Source organism: Dermacentor andersoni, chromosome 2 (assembly GCF_023375885.2).
Source record: "Dermacentor andersoni chromosome 2, qqDerAnde1_hic_scaffold, whole genome shotgun sequence".
Taxonomy (NCBI): Eukaryota; Metazoa; Arthropoda; class Arachnida; order Ixodida; family Ixodidae; genus Dermacentor; species Dermacentor andersoni.
Genome location: NC_092815.1, coordinates 93,080,492 through 93,102,415, shown reverse-complemented (window position 1 = coordinate 93,102,415; position 21,924 = coordinate 93,080,492). Strand labels below are relative to the sequence as shown.

General features: G+C 45.5%; 1 long non-coding RNA gene across 1 annotated transcript; it reads left to right on the top strand.

Moving 5' to 3' along the window:
• The first annotated feature begins 241 nt into the window (after window positions 1–241).
• Window positions 242–21,024, top strand: LOC129387686 (uncharacterized). The gene is made up of 4 exons (XR_011892530.1): window positions 242–626; window positions 4,223–4,328; window positions 16,787–16,858; window positions 20,789–21,024. It is a non-coding gene; the product is annotated as an uncharacterized lncRNA (long non-coding RNA).
• The last annotated feature ends 900 nt before the right edge of the window (window positions 21,025–21,924 follow it).

The window sequence follows — 21,924 nt, the reverse complement described above, 5'->3', positions numbered from 1 at the left end:
GGCGGAATAAGCGTCCGCGGCACAGATTTGCGCGGAGCCGTCCGTCGTGTGGATACACCATAAGCGACGACGACGACGTGCCAAGACGGGCGGTTACGGTGCATCGATGCCATGTGCACGTGCCCAACGGAGAGAAGAAAATGAAGAACCCACTGCCGCCCGATTCATGGCCAATCCCCCGTAGTGGGTTGTGCTATATCTACAGGCTCCAAACCAAACCAAACCGAGAGAGTTAGGAGGGGCAGGGCGAGCGTGGAAGAGGCGGCGGGACGAAAAAGATTATGTCCAGGACGCAGGAGTAGTGGCCTGCCGAGTTGGTGGCCAAAAGTCGCTGCAGGCTCTCACCTGGTCACACGCACGTCATTCAGCTCCTTCCTGCAGCCCGCGGTTTGCGAACGTCGCAAGGACGTCGAACCTGTTCAGAGCCAGCGTCTGTATCGCCGTGCCCAAGCTTCGGCTGGTGAACGCCGAAAGAGAGATCCGGCCGCTGCCTCTTCCACATGCAAGCACGACGCGCTGCAGCGCCATCGACTGCCGCTGCTTCATGAGGTCTCCGCCAGCGTCGAACTTCGCAGTCAGCATCTCCGCAAGTCCCACAATATGCCCACCATCTGTACCATGACTCGGTAACAGCTTTTATTACCCATTATAGTGATCGTCGAAACTTCCTCTTAACGCCTAGTTCAATCAATGTTATTTACCAGAAACAAAAGGACCTAGAGGAACACCTATGCAAAAGCTGTCGCAGCAGCTTGACGGAGGCCCAAGGTCCCACCTGGGCCACCGGGTTGCTATCTATACACTGTATTCAGCTGTCCTGTGAATATACTATTTCTGCTCGCTATGGATCTGTACAAACAGCCTCATCTTTAATATTTGCTTTCATGTGCCTTGTTTTAAAAAGCAATACAAACGCTAACCACTTCGCTTCGTCACAATGCGCCAACATTCAGGCGGGTGGTGGAAAACAAAGGCGCAAGCATCGACGGCGTCTCTGCTAACGTCTCAACAACAACGCCACATAGTTTTTCGCATACTGCACAAGCTTAAAGGATTTGCAGTAGCCAGGTTCCCCTTATACCAGTCAACATTCTTAGCCTAAGAGCGTTGTTAAAAGTTCTACAAATGTACAGGGAAAGAAAGGAAAAGAAAAAATGCTTTCCCTAAGTACCCGTAGGTGGCGCTGAGCCATCTTCCTCGTGATATCAGTTGTAGGAGCTTTGACCTGAGAGTTGATTAATCCCTTGCGGGAATCATCAAAACGGTTCATCGGGCCTGAAAACACACAGCGACTCTTGCATCATCGGCGGCCTAAACATTAATTTACGCAAGGACTGAAGTTCACCAATGGTAACCTTACAGTACCTGACTAAGTCAAGTCTATTCAGACATGTGAAGTCTGACATTGCGAAATTTTCGCCTTGTATATTGAATTCAACAAGGTGCATGACTATATCATACCAAAAGACAGCTGGGTATAACAGATAAAGTGACAACTTTTCTATTCAAAAACATATCTTCGTTTATTGTTACAGAATATATACTTGTTATTTTTTATATAGGTTCATCCTAGTTTCACATTATTATGTCATATTACTACATTATTCTTAATCACACTCCCCTTCCCACCTCCCCCCGCACTCCCCTAACCAACAATCCTATAACCGCTGGCTTCTCGTCAATTGCGCCGTAGTCAGTTAGAGCAGTCATGAGAAAAATGCAGGCAAGCATAAAGCAGATGGTTGTCTTCACTGTAGAAAAACTCTGCGGTCCCAGTTGATGAGTTAACAGCCGAAGAAATCGCTGAATGTCTGCTCTCTAGCCGGTATTTCTTTTTACCTCACTCCGCCTCTGAACCAAGAACGCTCGCAACTATATTAACCGCAAGTCTACTAGCTTTCGAAAAAAGTGAAACCATGTTGAGACGTGTCTCTGCTGACGCGCGCGGTAAAAAATGCGCTGCAAGCAGCCGTCCGCATCGCGCGCACTGGTGGCAATATGTGAAAGGCGCTATTCAGGTCTGGACTTGGTTCGAGACAAAATAGAATCGATTCCTTCACCGACGCCACCACCAGCCGACGAATGTTTGTCAAGCTCCTCACTTTGCGAAATGCAGATTCTTGCTGCCGCTGCTGCTGCTGCGGCTGCTGCCTCAAACACATCAAAGAAAAGTAATTTCTTGCGCGAGAATTTCGCTTGCGAACCCCTTTTCGAACCTCCTTTCCTGTGGCCCCTGCAAGTGTATATATACGTTAATGACACGTTCTGTTCGCTTTTCCACTTCCGGGTATGACTGATTGATTAATTTCAATACTGGGCATGCAAATATTTTTCAAGCTTGTATATTTTCCGTCTCGAAGCAACCAAACCCCGTATGCGCCTCCTTTCGAAGCGAAGTGGCGCTAAACGGCAATATCTCGCAGGGGTTCTCGCCGATTTAGGATATTAAACGAAACCCAGTATATTATTTGCATTCTGGAGATCCAGTAAGCTTGCAACTGTACGCTGAACATAAGTGCGTAGCGCATGCTTTGCTGCAAATGCTTCCGCATAAAAATAGCAAACAAAAATCAAAACTACTTGGTGCGAGAAAAATACGTGACCTGGAAGCTGCTTGGTAAGCACCAACACATCCTGTCTGAATTCGCAAGTGAAATCGTTTCTCAATATTGAAATCAGCGCTCCCTATGTCATTTTCTTTTTTTGTTTTTCGAAGTAAGTGTTTTGTCCGGCCCGCGCCCTTGTGAGGGCATGCAGAACAAACGACTCAATCAGGGCCCATTCTAAACGTTCGAGTTTGAAAAGAAAGCACGTAGCGACAAACATGTAGAATGGGCAGCTATGCTGCTGTTACTTCATAGCAATATTCGCAATGGCAGTGGTGCCTGCTGTCCGATATGCTTTGAAGTCATAGAAAGGAGGCAGAGAGGCAGGCCAGAAAGGTTGACCAGGTATGAGTTCCCAGTCTGTCATCCCGCTGCTGTATACGAATAAATGAGTTAGAAAAATGGTAGAAAGAAGGGGATACTTACGCAAAGAGAGAAAAATGTTCAAGAAGGGCGTTCCCAATATATAGGCATTCAAGGAAGCCGGTGGATCGCAAAAAAAAAGAAAAAAAATTGAAAGGAAATAGCTGTGATGCTTGCACAGCTTTTCAGTATAGTCACTGAGCACGTGTTGGTGGGCGAGTTGGTTATACATGACTACAATGAAGGCGCCAAATAAAACAACGGACGATGGTGTAGACCTACAATAAAAAGATACGATGAATAAATTGCTAGCGAATGGTGTAGCCGATACTACTGTTTGGCGGTCAAGTCAGTGAAGCCCGAGGTCTGTCAGTCATCGTTCGCAAAGCCCTCTGTTCGTGCACGTGCGCAGTTGTCCAGACGTGCAGACACTGAATAAGGTGTCGTGCAGCGATGCTTTTACGGGTGAAATTGCGCAACGTGCGAACACGACATTGGTATCAGAACTTGGGGGAATGCCAAGGAAATGTAGCGACATGGCTGCATCAGGTGCATGGAAACAGCGATTTATGGACAAAGCGTGTGTACGAGCGGTACAAACGCTTCCGTGACGGTCGAAAGACCGAGGAAGACGTACAACGGCCACGTAAGCCCGTGACGCCGTGCACTGGCGAAAGAATCGAGAAAATTAGCCAACTTTTGAACGAAGGTTGACTTCCGGCGGTTGTAATTTTGTCGGAGGCCACATGAGTCTCGTATGTGGCTGCTTATGCATTTGTATGTACCACCATTCCTGCAAATAAATCGTGAAATTAATCATTCACTGTGTTTCTGGTCACAGGCTGTATGGTGATAAGTTCCGTCAATGCCGTTGAATTCTTTCTTCCGACACCTGTTATGGGGACCTTTCAGATGCGTTCACGTCATTACTGTTCGTCGTCGTCGTTCTTGTATAGCACAGACTGTGTTGCTCTCGCGCGCCAGCTTAGATCAAGTGCACTTAATCTCGACCCCAGTTGCCAGCTGTGGGCACAGCCGTCTCTTGGGTGCTATTTTCGATAGAAACCCACGGCGAGCTGACAAACTGACGACCCCTCCCCCCCCCCCCCCCCCCCGCCCTCGCCCTGTTTCACATTAAGGGCCAGTCTACCGTTCGTCTTTTGCACTTTTGTCTTCTACACGTTAGTGATTTGCGCTGGTTATAATCATGTTGCGTACCACTTATCAGGGCTCTAAACGTATACTCTCCCCAGGGCTCGCACCCGTCTGAGCGGCACGCTGAACAGGAGGCGGCTAATTTCGAGATCACTTATAAAGCACTCAGAAGTCTTCCTGTTAGGCCAGAGTATTGTACAGCAGGTAAGTGGCGCTGACATGGCCTTCCCACGTGCCGTCTGCTGCGGAGGACACCGAACCGCGCGCAAATGACTTCTTCAAAACAGGTCACAGAAGGCACCCGCCCCCATATGCACATACACGTCGCTTCGTGAATGACACATAATCATGCCGGTAGTGGGAACAGCGCGAAAAATACAAGGACGACAGATGAGAATACTCTTCGCGTTGTACGCATTACGAAAAATAAGTGAACAATTGCTTAATTTTAGAAATTGCTTGAATGCTGTATAGGTCACCTATATAATCCTCAAGGTTACACCCTCAGCATGATAGCCTTGCCTTATTGCGCGTAACGTCACGTCGAAGTATTGGGATATTGCGCGGAACACCAACAGTTCTATCCATCATTAAAACGGCAGTAAGCCCCAACTCTCTCCCGATATGATGCAAGACTTATGTGTAGGATGTGATCTGCTCTAGCCTTCACTAATTCAGACTATTATTCATACTTAGAACTGGTATTTACAATACTACAAAGACACCGAATGGCTGACTCACCCTTGTGTGCTCAGTGCAGATGTGAAGAGACTATTCATCATCTTCTCTGCCAATGTTCCAGCTTCGACAAACAAGGCGGGACCCTACGGTGTGTCTTGTGTAGTCAAGACTATATCGGCCTTCAACTGAAAAAAATGTTTGTTATTTTATTTAAGCAGTAACAAAACGTTGCGAACTTCAAATCTCACCAACGACAGAACGAACAGTGTTCGCAGTGACACTGGGGATAATAGACGGTAAAATGCTACTAGTGGACATAATGCGAATTTCTCAAATAATACTGTAGAATAATATTCATGTTGAAATTCACTTTATATGCGCAATGCTATTTTCCAGTGCAATTTAGGTGCTAGATTATTTTCGAATCCGTACAACTGCAAGTGACATAAGACCTCCCACTCTATCTCTTCTTATTCTTCCTTATTTTTATGTCTTGCCGATTTCACTGTGATGGTGTCAATTCCTAAACCTTGTAATATATAATTTAACATCAACTTCTAACAGCCCTCGGCAGTCTTTAGAAGTCAAGAAACGGAAGAAGTGCTCTCCGACGTCTCGCTTATACAGAAAATTCACGCTATCAGGTGTCGAAATATTTCGCTGTCGCAACGAGCATACAAAATATCAAGAAGCGCTCGGCCCTATCGTTTCCATCAGCGTAGCGAGCACATAGCTCGAGACGCGGCAGACTGGCGAACAATGAGAAAAGTTGAAACCGCAAGGCCAACGCCAGCGCCCTCCCCTTTTTCCCCGCAACCACAAGTGCGCCTCGCTTCTCTCACAAGCAAAAACAACCGCGGCTAAATTGGAAAGAAAGGGGCCTGGAAAGAAACGTAAAACCTGAATTTTTTCCACACGTGCTTTCAGTGACGCACGTCTGCAAAACTAAATTAGGTTTAAGAAAATGAATTCTGAGGTTTTCCGCGCCAGAACCAGAATCTCATATTGAGGCATGCCACGTGGGGGGACTCTGGATTAATTTTCACGACCTCGACTTCTCAAGCGTGCGCACAAATCTAAGTACACGAACGTTTTTTTTTTTTTTTTTTATTATTGCGATAGCAATTGTATGAACACTCCAGGCACATTTCTGCCGTTTCTGTGGCGTTCTGTATAAAGTCCAAGAGGGATAACATCGTCGCCTCGCGCCGTATGCTGTATGTGCTACTGAAAGCATGCGAGGGTGAGCCGATAATGGCGGCTCAATCTCGAGCGCAGGGGAGGAAAGTGGAGAGGAAGCGCGCCGTCTTGCGCTGTCTTTTCGCCGCTTAGTTCGCGTAGAAGCGAGGAGCAGCAGCACGAAGATCAATTCGCTCGCTGGTGTTTGACAGCGAGTTGCCGCGGTCATCGAGCGAGATGTGTTCGTGTTTGCTTGCGCGTGCGTGACACCATGTTTGTTAATTTAGTAAGTAAGCGAATGTTTGCGAGTGTGTACGCCCTATAAGACTGCTATTCTTACTTTCTATAGATATCTACAAATTCGCTGTCGCAATCGATGCTTTGCCCTTCGGGAGAAACTGCGCCTTCTTGCGTTTCTCCCCCATCGAAATGCAGGCGCCGCAGCCGGGATCGCACCCATGAACTTAAGCTCTGAGCTAGAGTTCCTACTCAAGCAGTTTTTAGGGCAATCACGCTGTAAATAAAAGAAAAAAAAATGAAAGCTAATGACAATCACGTATCCAGGTTGCCACGTCCCTCGTGCGCTCTCAACTTAAATATGGCGTTACAAGCTTGTGAAGCAGTAGGCGTAAACAGCGCTGCACATCTTTTTTTTTTCGTTTTCAACCAACACAAGCTTTTTCTTTTTTCATTATTCTTTAATGCTTACGCATTCTTTGGCGAGTAACAGAGCAAAATTTGTCCGTAACACGAAGAGTGCCACACCCTTTATCTGCAAGATAGATGCAGAATTGGCGAAGACATTTAATAGTTATAATAGTGTAAATGTAGATGATTCGCAGCCATGTAATCGATAAAAAAGATAGAACTGAAAAAAAAAGAATAAACAAGGGATATCTCATCATGCCTCTTTAAAAATCTGACTCTGTCACACTACTGACGTGCATGTAAGGAAGCCTGATTTGGTCTTGAGGAGTATAAAAAATTGATCGAATATCTGATTGGTAGAGGTGATAATAGTGTAACAGTGATTCATTGGTAGCCTTAAGACAGAAGAAAAAATAATATTGGTGACGTCGCCACGTCAAAATCGTAACAAAAAAGAGGGAAAATGAAATGAAGATGGCGAGAAAAAAAAACGGTTGTGACGGCGTTTCGGCTCAGCTGATAAGATATATCTGCAAAATGAATGCATAATTGGTCAAGTTATCACATTAAAATAATTGTGTAATAGTGGATGATTGGTAGCGATGGGTAAACATGCATAAGCTAGCTAAATAAGTAAGGAAAAACGAAGTACCAGCCGAACAAATGTATGCTTACGGTTTAGCAGACAATTCTCAGAATTCCTGTAGTATTTTTGTTATGTGTGTCTAGGAAAAGTTAGCATCATTTGTATTTCGCGCTACTCCTCGATTGTAGCAAGGATAGAGCGGCAAAAGCAAACAAGCAAGCAAACAAGCAAGACAGAGTATTAAAAAACATAAAGCCGGGTCATTCTAGTGCATAGTTCACATAACGTTCAACTAGCACATTGTACGTCACAAAACGGGCCTTACCTAGTTTAACTAAAGAAGGCTAATTCTCCGTACATTATCGCCAAAAAATTTAAGTCTGTATACGGCAGGACAAAGGCCCACCGGTGAGCTCGGCAAGAGCCAAAGTTCGCCAGTGGCCTTCGTTTTCATTTTCCTTCCTCTTTTTTTGGGGGCGAACCAAGTCCGCTGCGAAAATTTCACTTAATCCAAGCCACAGCGCAAATTTTCCATTAAAGACACAATACGAAAACGCCCGTTTACCATGCATTGGGTACCCGGTAAAAAATCCCAGCTAGCGAAAATAAATCCGGAGGCCCATCCCCCCCCCCCCCCCCACGTCGCGCCTCATAGGATATCGTGGTTCTGGCACGTAAGATCCCAGAATTTAATTTCTTCTTTTTTATTATGATTCCACTTGCGTAAGCAAGCCCTTAATCGTATGATGTGAACTGATCTTGGTGGGTTTGCTTTAACGTCCTATACTCTCACAGTTACTCTCACAGTTAGGAAACTGGCGGCTGTGGCAGCGAAACGGCACTTAAATTCACATTGGATGTGACGCCACGTCACGAGAGCATAGCAAGCGAAACGGAACGCCTCCTGGAGCGACAGCGCGCCGGGTGAATGGTGAAGGGAGGAGGCATAGTCGCAACGCCGCGTCACCAACGCGTCTCTCGCTCTCGTAAGCAAGCGCGCGGACCGTCTCTCTCTCTCTCTCTCTCTCACCCTCATTGTGATTAGATCCTGCGCGCAACTGCCGGCCTTCGTGGCCGCTGCTGCTTCCTCGGTCTCTCGTCGCTCAGGACGTCGGTGGCATGCAATGTTGGCACCGCAGGCTGCTGGGGCTGCTGCTGCTTGTTGGCTTCGGCAGCACGTACCGCTATGGTGCATTACACGCTGCGTAAAAGTCGAAGGACCGCTCAGTGGCGTTCAATCGGGCATTATAGCTTTCGTATTTACAGCTCATAAGAAGTAATTAGGTGTCCTTGGATTTTCTTGCATCCCGTCCTTATCGCAGCGCCACCTCTCGGTTCGAAAATCGAATGCGTGATTTCATCCTCCGTAGCAGGGAGGCATAAATTCAATCGGGCACCACGCTACAGGTAATCGTAGAATGCTTATACCACGCCACGTAGAATGCGACGCCCAGTGCGTTTAACCAGCTGGATTTGGCAAACTTCCTTGCATCGTAAAACTTCTATCTGGATTCTCATTATAAATGAAATATATATATCTTCATCTGCTTAACCTTACTTACCTCGTTCATGTCTATAAAATTTTCATTTCTTGTTCTGCTTGATCAACTGATGCGCCGTGGTACTTCTATCGCACTTTTCTGAATAAAATGTCAGGTAAGACGGCGAGAGTAGCGTTTGTCGTCTTCTAGTGGTCGCCCCGTTTCACCGCGTGGTTCTGAACCTGACGTACTGAAAATCGCAACAAAAAAAACGAAGAAGCTATTTCAACAAAAATTCAAACGTCCTGAGATGATGCACTCAAAGAACGAAGAGCCGCTTCAGCCCCTAAACGGGAAAAAGTAATTCCTGAAAACGTAAGTGCGCGCAAAGTAAGGGGGGGGGGGGGGGATGTTATATTGATCGCGACTCGGCGCCTACCGGGAATAGACTATAGATGCTATGTTTGTGATGACAGAGCTCTAACTTTCTTTATTTGTTGTCTCTGCCCGTTTCACCGAAGAAACAGTCACTGCGACTGACACGTAAGATCTGGCGCATTGCTCCTCTTGTAAAACAAAACAAAAGAAAGAGTTCCGCTGAACTTTCTTTCTTGACCTTCGTATGTGCTCACCACTTAGACCTATGCTGCTCTGGCGACGAAAAATAAAGTGCTCCCCGTAGGTGGCAACTTCTTTGCACAATGAAAGGCTGTAATTTTACTTGAAGCTAGAGCTCACTGTAAGACTATACTCGCCTTAGAAGTGAGCCAACACGAGTTCGAAGACAAGCGTGGAGAAAAGATTGTCATGAGAGCCAAACTTTCGGTTCCGTGCTTTTCACTTTTTCTACAATACATCTCATATATGACATTCATAATGACGATTGCACAAACAAAATTTATGCAGATCCAACGCACAGGCTGGTATCTATGGAATGCGAGTTGCTTTATCGAGAGTTTTTGAAATGCTATGCAACTAACGGCTATACGTACACTTGTGTTTTCTTTTATCATATGGACATGTACACCTTGTTTATGCTTTTCTGGTGACTCTTCTTCTTCAGCTAGTTACTGTTACAACGTTATCACTAGGCGCAAGAGGCGCCTTCTTGCATCGGATCGTTCTCGAATGTTTTTTCCGGTTTTATAGCAAAATTTGTGTTTAATCAGATTCCGTGCGCGAAGCGAATAGTGGAGTAAATGTTGCAACTTATGCGAGCTGCAGTGATTCTTCTGGAATGTATACTTTTAAATATTTTGTGTGACAGAAAACAGAAATAGTATGACACTTTAGGTAACATTTATTTTCTCTTTTGAACATGAAATGCTTTTAGCTCCCGTTGTCGGCGCCCTTCGAGTAACCTTGAATCAAAAGCCAAAGCCGTTATTCGGGCATCGTTGCGAGAACAAAACGAGGTCATCCGCGCAACCAGTTCAAACTTTAAGAAATGTGGTCTCTGGCCTTCAAACCTTTGTACAGGATCGCATCGCATACGCTAGTTACTGCCCAAACAAGTTAGAGAAAATATTGCTTCCGAGTTCTTCCTACTGTTTGTTCACACTATAACTCAAGCACTAGCTTCTAGTACGCTGAAGTTTTATCTGTGATTTCCAATAGCGACGTTCAAAAGGCACCACACAGTTCAGTGTCATCTTCGCGTGCTAGCACAAGGTTGCCTTTACTCATTTAAACACCACCGGTCCGCGAGATCCGCGGCGTGGGTTTTGCATCGCCTCAAGAGATGGCGCCACGCGGCGAGGCTCCTCCGTCAGGAGCTTTTTTTCTTCTATAGCTTGTCAGTGCGCTGTCTCCCTCGTGTCTTTCGCTGCCTGTCGTACCGCATTCAGCTGGTTTTCTTCTAGCTGGGCAGCGTCCATATGGACCAGTGCACAGTGTGGTATGGTGTGGTGTGGTGCGGTGTGGTGGGGTGAGGTGTGCGGTTGCGAACATGCACTATACCAATTTATGATTAAGACTAGTATCATCTCAACCACTCTGCTTTGCCGGCTGCCATTTCATGATTACATCTACTCTCGATTACGGGAGACTCAGCGATCTTTATTTTATGTTTACTTATTTTTCCTGGATTTCGCCAAAATAATCTGGTTATGGTTTATGGTTATGGTTTTTATGGTTATGGATGCAGCGGTGGTGTAGAGGTAGAACATCCGCCTCGCGTGTAAGAGGACTGTGGTTCGAATCCCGGTGCCGCGCAATTTTCCACCAGATTAAAAAAAAATCCAGATGTTGATAAAATTGCATAAACAGGCCTGCAGTGTTTCCTGATCTCCGGTGACCAGAACCGGTAACGCACTCCCTCACCAGAGCAGGATTGGCCACCCTGGTGCAGTACTTGACCACAACCTCCTATATGAATACAACAATCAAACCCAGGCCCTCAGTCCCCAGCAGCCGCGAAGGAACTGACCACGGCGGCGGTCAGACCTGTGACGCAGCAGAGGGTGCTAAGAATCCCTGGCTCCGGACAGGCCGCCATTGGAATCTTAACCTGGCAACGTTTAACGCTAGAACGCTATCTAGTGAGGCGAGTCTAGCAGCGCTATTGGAGGAATTAGAGGGCAGTAAATGGGATATAATAGGGCTCAGTAAAGTTAAGAGGACGAAAGAAGCATATACAGTGCTAAAAAGCGGGCACGTCCTGTGCTACCAGGGCTTAGCGGAGAGACGAGAACTAGGAGTCGGATTCCTGATTAATAAGGATATAGCTGGTAACATACAGGAACTCTGTAGCATTAATGAGAGGGTGGCAGGGCATGTCGTGCACCTTAATAACCGGTACAAATTGACGGTCGTACAGGTCTACGCCCCTAAATCCAGTCCTGATGACCAGAAAGTCGAAAGCTTCTATGAAGACGTGGAACCGGCGATGGGTAAAGTCAAAACAAAATACACTATACTGATGGGCGACCTCAATGCCAGGGTAGGCAAGAAGCAGGCTGGAGACAAGTCAAGGAAGAAATATGGAGGAGACAAGGAGGAAATATGGCATAGGCTGTAGGAACAGCAGGGGAGAGTTATTAGTAGAGTTTGCAGAACGGCAGAATATGCGGGTAACGAATACCTTCTTCCGCAAGCGGGATAGCCGAAAGTGGACGTGAAGGAACACGAATGGCGAGACTAGAAAGGAAATAGGCCTCATACTCTGCGCTAACCCTGGCTTCATACAAGATGTGGACGTGCTCGGAGAGGTGCGCCTCAGTGACCATAGGATGGTAAGAACTCGACTTAGCCTAGACATGAGGAGGGAACGGAAGAAACTGGTACATAAGAAGCCGATCAATGAGTTAACGGTAAGAGGAAAAATAGAGGAATACCGGATCAAGCTACAGAACAGGTATTCGGCCTTAACTCAGGAAGAGGACCTTAGTGTTGAAGATATGAACGACAATCTTATGGGCATCATTAAGGAAGTTGCAATAGAAGTCGGTGGTAACTCCGTTAGACAGGATGCTAGTAAGCTATCGCAAGAGACGAAAGATCTGATCAAGAAACGCCAATGTATCAAAGCCTCTAACCCTACAGCTAGAATAGAACTGGCATAACTTTCGAAGTTAATCAACAAGCGTAAGACAGCTGACATAAGTAGCTATATTATGGATAGAATACGTCTCTATAGGTCTATAGAGACGTATACAATACCAGTGGCACCCACGACGATAATGGAAGAGAGAATAGTCTAGAGGAATTTGAAATTCCACAAGTAACGCCGGAAGAAGTAAAGAAAGCCTTGGGAGCTATGAAAAGGGGGAAGGCAGCTGGGGAGGATCAGGTAACAGCAGATTTGTTGAAGGATGGTGGGCAGATTGTTCTAGAAAAAGTGGCCACCCTGTATACGCAATGCCTCATGACTTCGAGCGTACCGGAATCTTGGAAGAACGCTAACATAATCCTGATCCACAAGCAAGGGGACGCCAAAGACTTGAAAAATTATAGACCGATCAGCTTACGGTCCGTTGCCTATAAAGTATTTACTAAGGTAATTGCAAATAGAATCAGGAACACCTTAGACTTCCGTCAACCAAAGGACCAGGCAGGATTCCGTAAAGGCTACTCTTACAATATACCATATTCACACTATCAATCAGGTGATAGAGAAATGTGCGGAATATAACCAACTCTTATATATAGCCTTCACTGATTACGAGAAAGTGTTTGATTCAATCGAAACCTCAGCAGTCATGGAGGCATTACGGTATCATTGTGTAGACGAGCCATATGTAAAAATACTGAAAGATATCTATAACGGCTCCACAGCCACCGCAGTCCTCCATAAAAAAAGCAACAAAATCCCAATAAAGAAAGGCGTCAGGCAGGGAGATATGATCTCTCTAATGCTATTCACAGCATGTTTACAGGAGGTATTCAGAGACCTGGACTGGGAAGAATTGGAGATAAGAGTTAATGGACAATACCTTGGTAACTTGCGATTCGCTGATGATATTGCCTTGCTTAGTAACTCAGGGGACCAGCTGTAATGCATGCTCACTGGCTTGGAGAGGCAAAGCAGGAGGGTGGGTCTAAAAATTAATCTGCAGAAAACCAAAGTAATGTTTAACAGTCTCGGAAGAGAACAACTGTTTACGATAGGTAGCGAGGTACTGGAAGTGGTAAGGGAATACATCTACTTAGGACAGGTAGTGACCGCGAATCCGGATCATGAGACTGAAATAATCAGAAGAATAAGAATGGGCTGGGGTGCGTTTGGCAGGCATTCTCAGATCATGAACAGCAGGTTGCCATTATTCCTCAAGAGAAAAGTGTATGACAGCTGTGTCTTACCAGTACTCACGTACGGGGCAGAAATCTGGAGGCTTACGAAAAGGGTTATACTTAAATTTAGGACGACGCAACGAGCTATAGAAAGAATAATGATTGGTGTAACGTTAAGAGATAAGAAAAGAGCAGATTGGGTGAGGGAACAAACGCGAGTTAATGACATCTTAGTTGAAATTAAGAAAAAGAAATGGGCATGGGCAGGACATGTAATGAGGAGGGAAGATAACCGATGGTCATTAAGGGTTACGGGCTGGATTCCAAGGGAAGGGAAGCGTAGCAGGGGGCGGCAGAAAGTTAGGTGGGCGGATGAGATTAAGAAGTTTACAGGGACCACATGGTCACAATTAGTACATGACTGGGGTAGTTGGAGAAGTTAATTAAATGGCGTTTAATGGCGCCAAAGCGGCTAAGGCTATGCTGCGCCAAACACGAGGTGTTGTAAAATCCAGCTTATGAAGGAAAAGGCTTTGTTAATAATCTATATTTGATGTAAAAAGCCAGTGTCATCTAGAAATTTACGGACGTCACATAGTGGTACTAGCGGATCATCACCTAAAATTAGAGCAGGGTGTAAAGGTATGTGTAGTTGATGTAATTTGTGCGTAAGTGCTCGCCTGTATGTTTCAATATGTGTACATGTCAGTAATATGTGCATAACTGTTAGTGGCGCTTGACATTTCTCGCATGTTGGTGTGTCTTCTTTCGTAAGCAAATAATTGTGTGTGAGGTGTGTGTGGCCAATGCGCAGTCGGCATAAAACTACTTTGATGAACCGCTCCTGATGACAGCATGACTTCCACTCGCCAAGTATGGGTTTAGTGAGATGTAGCTTGTTGTCGGCACAAAGGTCCCATTCGCGTTGCCATTTTGCCGTTAAGGCTTTTCTAATAGCACGGATGCTATCTTTGTATGGAAGTGTTGTGTTTGTTATCTCTTTGTACGCTGCCATCGATGCACATCTATCAGCTGCTTCGTTACCCGGTATCCCAACATGGCTTGTAACCCAGCAGAAACGAATTGACCTCCCGTATTTATTAAGCGCCAACATGTTTAATATGTCTCCTATCCGGGGTTCACACTCAGATTTCAGCTATAGAGCCTTCAGTGTGCTTAAAGAGTCAGTGTATGTGAGTGCATGTTTGTGTTTATCAGTGATAATCTTTTAACAACAGCCCAGATAGCGTATACTTTGGCCGTGAAAACAGAAGCGTGTTGCGGCAATCGAATACTTGTTTCCCAATTTTCCGTTACGGCCCCCACACCCACGTGATCTTTTCTTTTAGAGCCATCAGTGTAATATTGCATGTTATGTTGATATTTGTCCTGAAGTGCACGGAATTCTTGGATAATGTGTTCGTGTGGGATGTCTCTTTTCTTTAGATGCGTTAACATCCAATCACATAAGTCTGTGAAATCGTACCACGGGGCCAACCGTTGTGGTTTTTTGGCAACCTGGAGGACTTCGTGGTGAATGTCATAATCCCGACAGTACTGCTCATACCGCAGGACAAGTGGCCTAATCATGTTCGGTTTATTTGTATAGTGTAAGCGTGAGTTGCATTGTGTGAGGATGTTGTAGCATATGTGTTGCGGTGATGACTGAATTCTGAGTACGTAAGAAAAAGTGAGTAATGCTCTGCGCTGCTGTAAGGAGGGTTCATTACACTCGACGTATGAACTTTGAATAGGTGACGTTCTGTAGGCACCACTTGCCAGTCGCAGTCCAAGGTTATGCACTGGATCAAGTCGTTGGAAGTAGGACTGTCTGGCTGAGCCGTAATCCACGGAGCCGTAGTCTAAAAGGCTACGCACAAGAGACTGGTAAACACGTAAAAGGCACGTACAGTCAGAACCCCAGTGCTTATGAGACAAAATTTTAAGGATATTTAGAGCTTTATTTGCTTTAATCTTTAGTAATTTTGTGTGAGTTAGGAAGTTAAGTTTGGTGTCAAAGGTTACTCCTAAAAACTTATGGTCTTGTTTCACCGGCAGTATGGTGTCGTTTAATTTTAGGACTGGATTGCTGTGTAGCCGTCGTTTTTGAGAGAACAAAACGGTAACTGTTTTCTGTGTGGAGAAACGTAAACCATTTTTGTTAGCCCATTGTGTAAGTTTATTTATTGTGAGTTAAAGCTGCCTGTCACAGGTTGGCAAATTTGAGGCGCCGCAAGCCACTTGGAGATCGTCTACGTAGACAGAGTGCATAAGAGACGACGGTATAATCTTATTAACTGAGTTCATTTTTACTATAATCAGTGTCGTGCGGAGAACACAGCCTTGTGGAACGCCATTTTCCTGCGTAAATGTATAAGAATGTACTGTACCCAGACGTACCTGAAATGTTCTATTAGACATAAAATCAGCTAGGCAGTTTAGCATTTTACCACGGATGCCGAGGTCAGCCAGGTCTCTTAAAATTCCATATCTCCATGTGGTATCATAGGCTTTTTCTAAATCTAAGAAAACTGCAAGACAGTGTTGTCTGTGTAAAAATGCATATCGAATTTCATGTTCTAGACGGACAAGATGGTCAGTAGTTGAACAACCCTTTTGATATCCACATTGGTGGGGGTCTATGAAGTTTCTTGATTCTAAAATAAATGAGAGTCTTAGATTGGTAGTGCTTTCATATGATTTTGCCAAACAGCTTGTGAGGGCAATGGGTCTGTAGCTGCTTGCGGATGTTGGGGATTTACCGGCTTTTAGAAATGGAACTACTATTGCTTTTTTCCACTCTTCGGGCATTATACCAGATTCCCAGATTATGTTGAAAATTTTTCTCTATCATTCTACCGTTTAGGGGCATTCAGCAGCGTTAGAATGCATGGAGGCTCCGATCGTGCCTTGCTTTGTACGCAAACCCTGTCTCATGCTTTGCGAACAGCAATTATTTGTGCCATCAACGTACTTGAATTACATCTCCCACTCAAACAACACCAGCAACGAGTGACTAATGGGCACCATATGATCATTAATGTTAAAAGGGCGGATAGCCGTGGTAACGTTTTACCATTTTGCAACCAGCACACAAGCTCATGACAGCACCTGAATAAACCACTATTCAAATTGTTTCAAGGTGCGTGGAATACTTGAAAATAAATTTTTTTCTACCCCCACAGTTCTACCCCACCCAGAGAGCACTTCACGCTGGCGCGCAAGTGGCCGACTTTTCGGTGCGATTTAAGAAATACTGCCTGAATTGTTACCTAAAGAAACGCTACCCCGAAATTCATACCGTTAACTTCACCCTCACATTCTCGTCATTTTGTCTCTTTATAATCTCTCTTCAGGCCAGGCCAGTTCCCTGTCACCCAAGGGTACTCGTCTGTTAACCCGGCAGCACTGTCGTCGCCTGCCTACCGGTAAGCAATATCACGCTCGCACTACATCCTAACCTTGTAGAAAGCACCGTCTTCTGTGGTGGCTTTCGATGCGCAACTGACACCTGCATTCGCCAGAAGCCATACTTACGCCACCTCGACTGCACTCCTTCAGTTTTCTTCATTCTGTAAGGCGTAGGTTTCTTTCTTTGGGTTCTCACAAGAAGCCACACGCTATAGGCTGAAGTGTCTTTTTATTAAGGCGAAAGCCTTTCTAGGCTCATGGTGAAGTTTGTGTGAGCAGACCCCTGACCGCCGGAGTGTCCGTCGAAGCGTCATGATGCCATATGAAGACAGATTAAAGAATGAAAAATTATTGATAATGACAGTTAGTGAACGATAACGCTATAATAGAGATTGGTAGAGGTTAATAATGACTGGTAGTGACTAATACTGACTACTATAATGACTTGTAATGACTACTAATGACTCCGAAATGACAAATATGTCTAACGACGGCTTGTAATGACCACAATTGATTACAAATGACTATGAATGCTTACTAGTGAGCAATACTGACTAATAATGACTGAAATCACTTGTAATGACTGCTAATGACTATAATATGACCAACATGTCTAACGACGGCTTTCGCCGTTCACCTCTTAAGAGAGATCTTAAGAGAGCCTGTAATTTTTTTCCGTCACATACCCGAACTGGTCATTCATTCACTTTGCTTATTCTTGCCGCCACATTGATACAGCAACAAGTGCGCTGGAGGGACAGTTTACTTTGTCCAGTTTGGGCAAATCAATTAATTAGCTGAGAAGCGACGCTTCAGAGGTGATAAGAACAATAAATCAGGAAGCCAGCAGCACAAGTCATTCACGGAGACACCTCTTCGAGAGGAGCCCTAACGTAAATGGAACCTGCCGCCAACGTTCGCGAACTGAACGATCGAGAACGGGGTCACTGAAACGCCTCCGCGCCGAGGTGACAGTGATGAAGCGTCGCGGTAATCAGGAGACGGGCTTCCTGCGATGTCTTCATCTAGTCTTATCTAGTCTTATAACGATAGCAAAAGACGGCGAATTTCTTCAGACATCTCAGGTTGCCACCAAATTTAACTTATTTCTTAGCTCCGTGTTTACTAACGAAACACCGATTCCCCCAGGTGTTAATGCTGCTACTATTAACGCGGTCATGAATGACATTCTGATTACGCAGGAAGGAATTGAGCAAGCTGTTGATCGTTTGCCAAATAATTCAGCCCCCGGACCTGACAACATATGTCCAAGACTACTGAAGTTATAACTAAATCAGTGACAGCTCGTATCCTCACTGCAATTTTTCAGCCGTCTATTGATACAGTAAAAGTGCCTGACGCCTGCAAAATCGCTTGGGTTATACCTACATTTCAATCTGGAGATCCTTCTGCCCTTCAAACTATAGGCCTATTTCATTAACGAGCATACCCTACAAAATGCTGCAACACATGATATCATCGGCAATAATGACGTACCTGGATCAGCAGAACATTTTTTTCAAAACCAACGCGGGTTCTAGCGTGGTCGTTAGTGCGCGTCACAATTGTTTGAAATCGTAGCCGACCTTCATAACGCTGTTCATCATATAACAAGAACTGACGCTGTCTTCATAGACTTCGCAAAAGCGTTCGACATGGTAGCTCACTCGTCTTTCAATGCAATTTGCAAATCTTAATATAAACAGGAATGTCCTGAACTGTATCGTTAATTTTAACTAACTGGCACTAGTTTGTTTCTTTTAATAAATCTTGTTCAGCATTAACTCGTGCAAAGTTTGATGTGCCGCAATGTTCTGTGCTTGGGCCGATTCTCTTCCTTATATATATTAATAACATAAGCCGCAACCTTACTTCTACTATTGGACTATTTGCCAACCACTGTGTTATTTACAGAAAGATCACTGACCCTTTTAAAAATAATGCCTTGCAGTCTGATCTTGACGAAATCGCTAAGTGGTGTGAACAACGGCAGATGGAGATTAATGTTTCCAGAACAAAAGCAGTAACATTTACCACGGCTAACCTCGATGTGTCCTCCTTTATTCTATCGATAACGTGGCCACTGACAAAGTTCCTGCAAGTAAGATACTCAGGCTTTCATATTTCTTCAGACCTAACATGGCATAAACACATTGACTACATCACCACCAAAGCGTCGAAGACCCTGGGTTTTATTAGGCAGCACTTACCATCCACAAATAAGGAAACCCGCCGTGGTTGCTCAGTGGCTAGGGTGTCAGGCTGCTGAGCACGAGGTCGCGGGATCGAATCCCGGCTGCGGCGGCCGCATATCGATGGGGGCGAAATGCGAAAACACCCGTGTGCTTAGATTTAGGTGGGTCAAACCCCAGGTGGGTCAAAATTTCCAAGGTCCTCCACTACGGCGTGCCTCATAATCAGAAAGTGGTTTTGGCACGTAAAAACCCATAATTAATTAATTAATTAATTAAATCAGGAAACCAAACTATTAGCATACACAACTTTAGTCAGATCGCAACTAGAACATGCCGCCATTATCTGGAACCCGCATCACTCATACCTTGCCGGGGAACTCGAACCATTGCAGAATACGGCCGCTAGGTTTATCACAAGGAAGTACCCTTGCTATTGCAGCATTACTGGTATCAAATCACGTCTAAATTTATGTTCACTGGAAACGCAAAGACTTGTTACCCTGTTATCTCACGTTCACCGACTTTATTCCAATCCTGCGCCATTCACAGAATCTCCTATCAAACCGACCCATCGCATCTTTCCCCGATTAGACCACGGCTTTAAAGTACAACCAAAGATAGCTCGTCCCAAGCTTATGCGTCATTCGCCATTGTTCCTTGCCATTTACCATTGAAATAAGCTGCCTTCGAAAATCGTTGCTGTCAACAACCACGACGCTTTTGTTAGCAAACTGAAGTGCTTATTGCGTGCCAACTGTTAGAATCGTATTGTGCCGACTGCTTAGAATTGTATTATTCTCTATTGTTGTCAATACAATTGGGGTTCTACTTTTTCAGTATGTTCTCAGTGTTTGCAGTGTGTTTTCCAGTATCTTTTATCAAATTGTGTTCTCAGCAAATGGCGCTCGTTTTGCTTCTGTATTTTCAATATTTATTCACCGTGATATGTTATGTAACGTTATGTAACCCCTATGTAATGCCTGTAATGGGCCTTTAAGGTACATTAATAAAGAAGGCATAAACAGGTCTACCCCCCTTTACTGTCACCGTCGCATCGCTAGACTATTCCTAATTCATAAAATATGTCATAGTTGTCTCAATTCGATACCTTACATCTTACCACCAGCTCGCATATCACTTCATACAGGACATTCCCTAAGTATTGCTCGCCCCTGAACCCATACTCTCACCTTTTCGTCTTCTTTTTTTCCACGCACCACTGTAGACGAGAACGGCCTTCCCCACGTCATCGTGGCCATCCCCAACCCACACGCCTTCATTGACACCGTACACCCACCCCTTATCTAATAACCCCACAGTGGGGCCTTTAAGGTAAGAAAGTGAAAGTACCTCAGCATAGCACTTGCCTACTAAACTCGCTGAATGCGCATTTCAAAAAAGAAAAACGGTTTACAGTCGAAAACACTGACATGGGCAGCAGGCAAGAAGACAGACGGTGCAGTATGTGATACCAAAATTTCACTTGGTATCTACATCCTCGACCAATATAAAAGGAAAAGACTAATCTGCTTTCGAACCGGGATTCTTGCAAGCGTTCAAGTCTGAACCTCACCCACTGCTACTTGGTTGTTCTCCTGTTGCAGAACCCTGCTAATTTACGTCCTCTTTACAACTTAATTGCGTCCGCTTTACAAGCACACACAAGAAAAATTAGCAGCTTTGAATACAAATGCGGTGTTCTCTTTTCATAGTAGACGACACTCTATCTCGCCCATTCGGCGTCTGCTGCAGGTCTTGGAGGTACATCTGCGGTGGGTGCAAGGTTAAGGGCGAGCAAGATGGCTGGAAAATTTTATGCGCACTGTTTCCGCTCGTGCCTGGTGCTGGACTTTGCGTAATCAGTGTCGGAGACACGGTGAAGCGATAAAGCGAGCGGCCACACGATGCTCACTCCCCACTGCCAATGCTCTTCATTACATCAGCGTTGTGACAGTGAGTCCTCGCGGTCACTGAATGAAGTTCGTTCATGTTTGTCTGCGCGTTTGTGACGCCATGCTTGTTTATTTGGTAAGTAACTATTTACTAAAATATGCATGGCCGAATAAATTACGAACCTTGCTTCGTGTAACTGTCTAATACTTTGCTATCTGAATCGATGCTCCGCCTTTAGGGTGATTCTGCGACATCTTAATGAGGGGGTGCTTTCCACAGGAGATGTGGCTATACCATAGGAATGGGCTATGTCGTCGGAAAGTCCTTCCCCCGCTTTGGTGTCGTGGAGAGGGTGATGAGCGTACCCCCAGCGTGCCCCAGCACCCCCAGCCACCGGTTTGGACAGTGCTGGCCGTTGCTGTGACCCACGCTCCTTAAAGCACGGGATCTCTGTTGGTTGCGGTGGGTGGCGCAAATACATCTCCCCGCTTCGACGGAGTTCGCCTCCTCGTGGCGTTCCTCTATATGTCTTCCGTGCAGGAAAGTTAACCGAGCTCACTGAACAACGACGCCACCATGCGGCCGACGTGGCGAAGGCTCGTAGGTCGGCCTCACCTGCAGAGCATGCGGCCGGCGCGCTCGGCTACGAAACACGAGTGCAAACGGAAGTGCGCGGTCACCGAGACGGGCGAGATGCGACTGGGTCGACTCAGCTGGAAGCGCGCTACTGCGAGCGCGGTCACTGAGCGTGAGACGTCCAATCCCCGTTCCGCTAAACTCAAGTTTATGAGGGCGTGACAACTGCGCAATTCAAGCCCACGTCGAACACACCTGATCAGTTTATTACTGCCACCCGGCATTTCAAGCGGCCGGCTCAAGCAGAACGATTTCCTCCGTGCGTGCAACGTCTCCGATCAGCCACCTTTCCGAGTGTATATCGGTGTGGTGCACGGGCGTCATCTGCAGGTGTTAGAACGTGAATTTTCCACCAAATC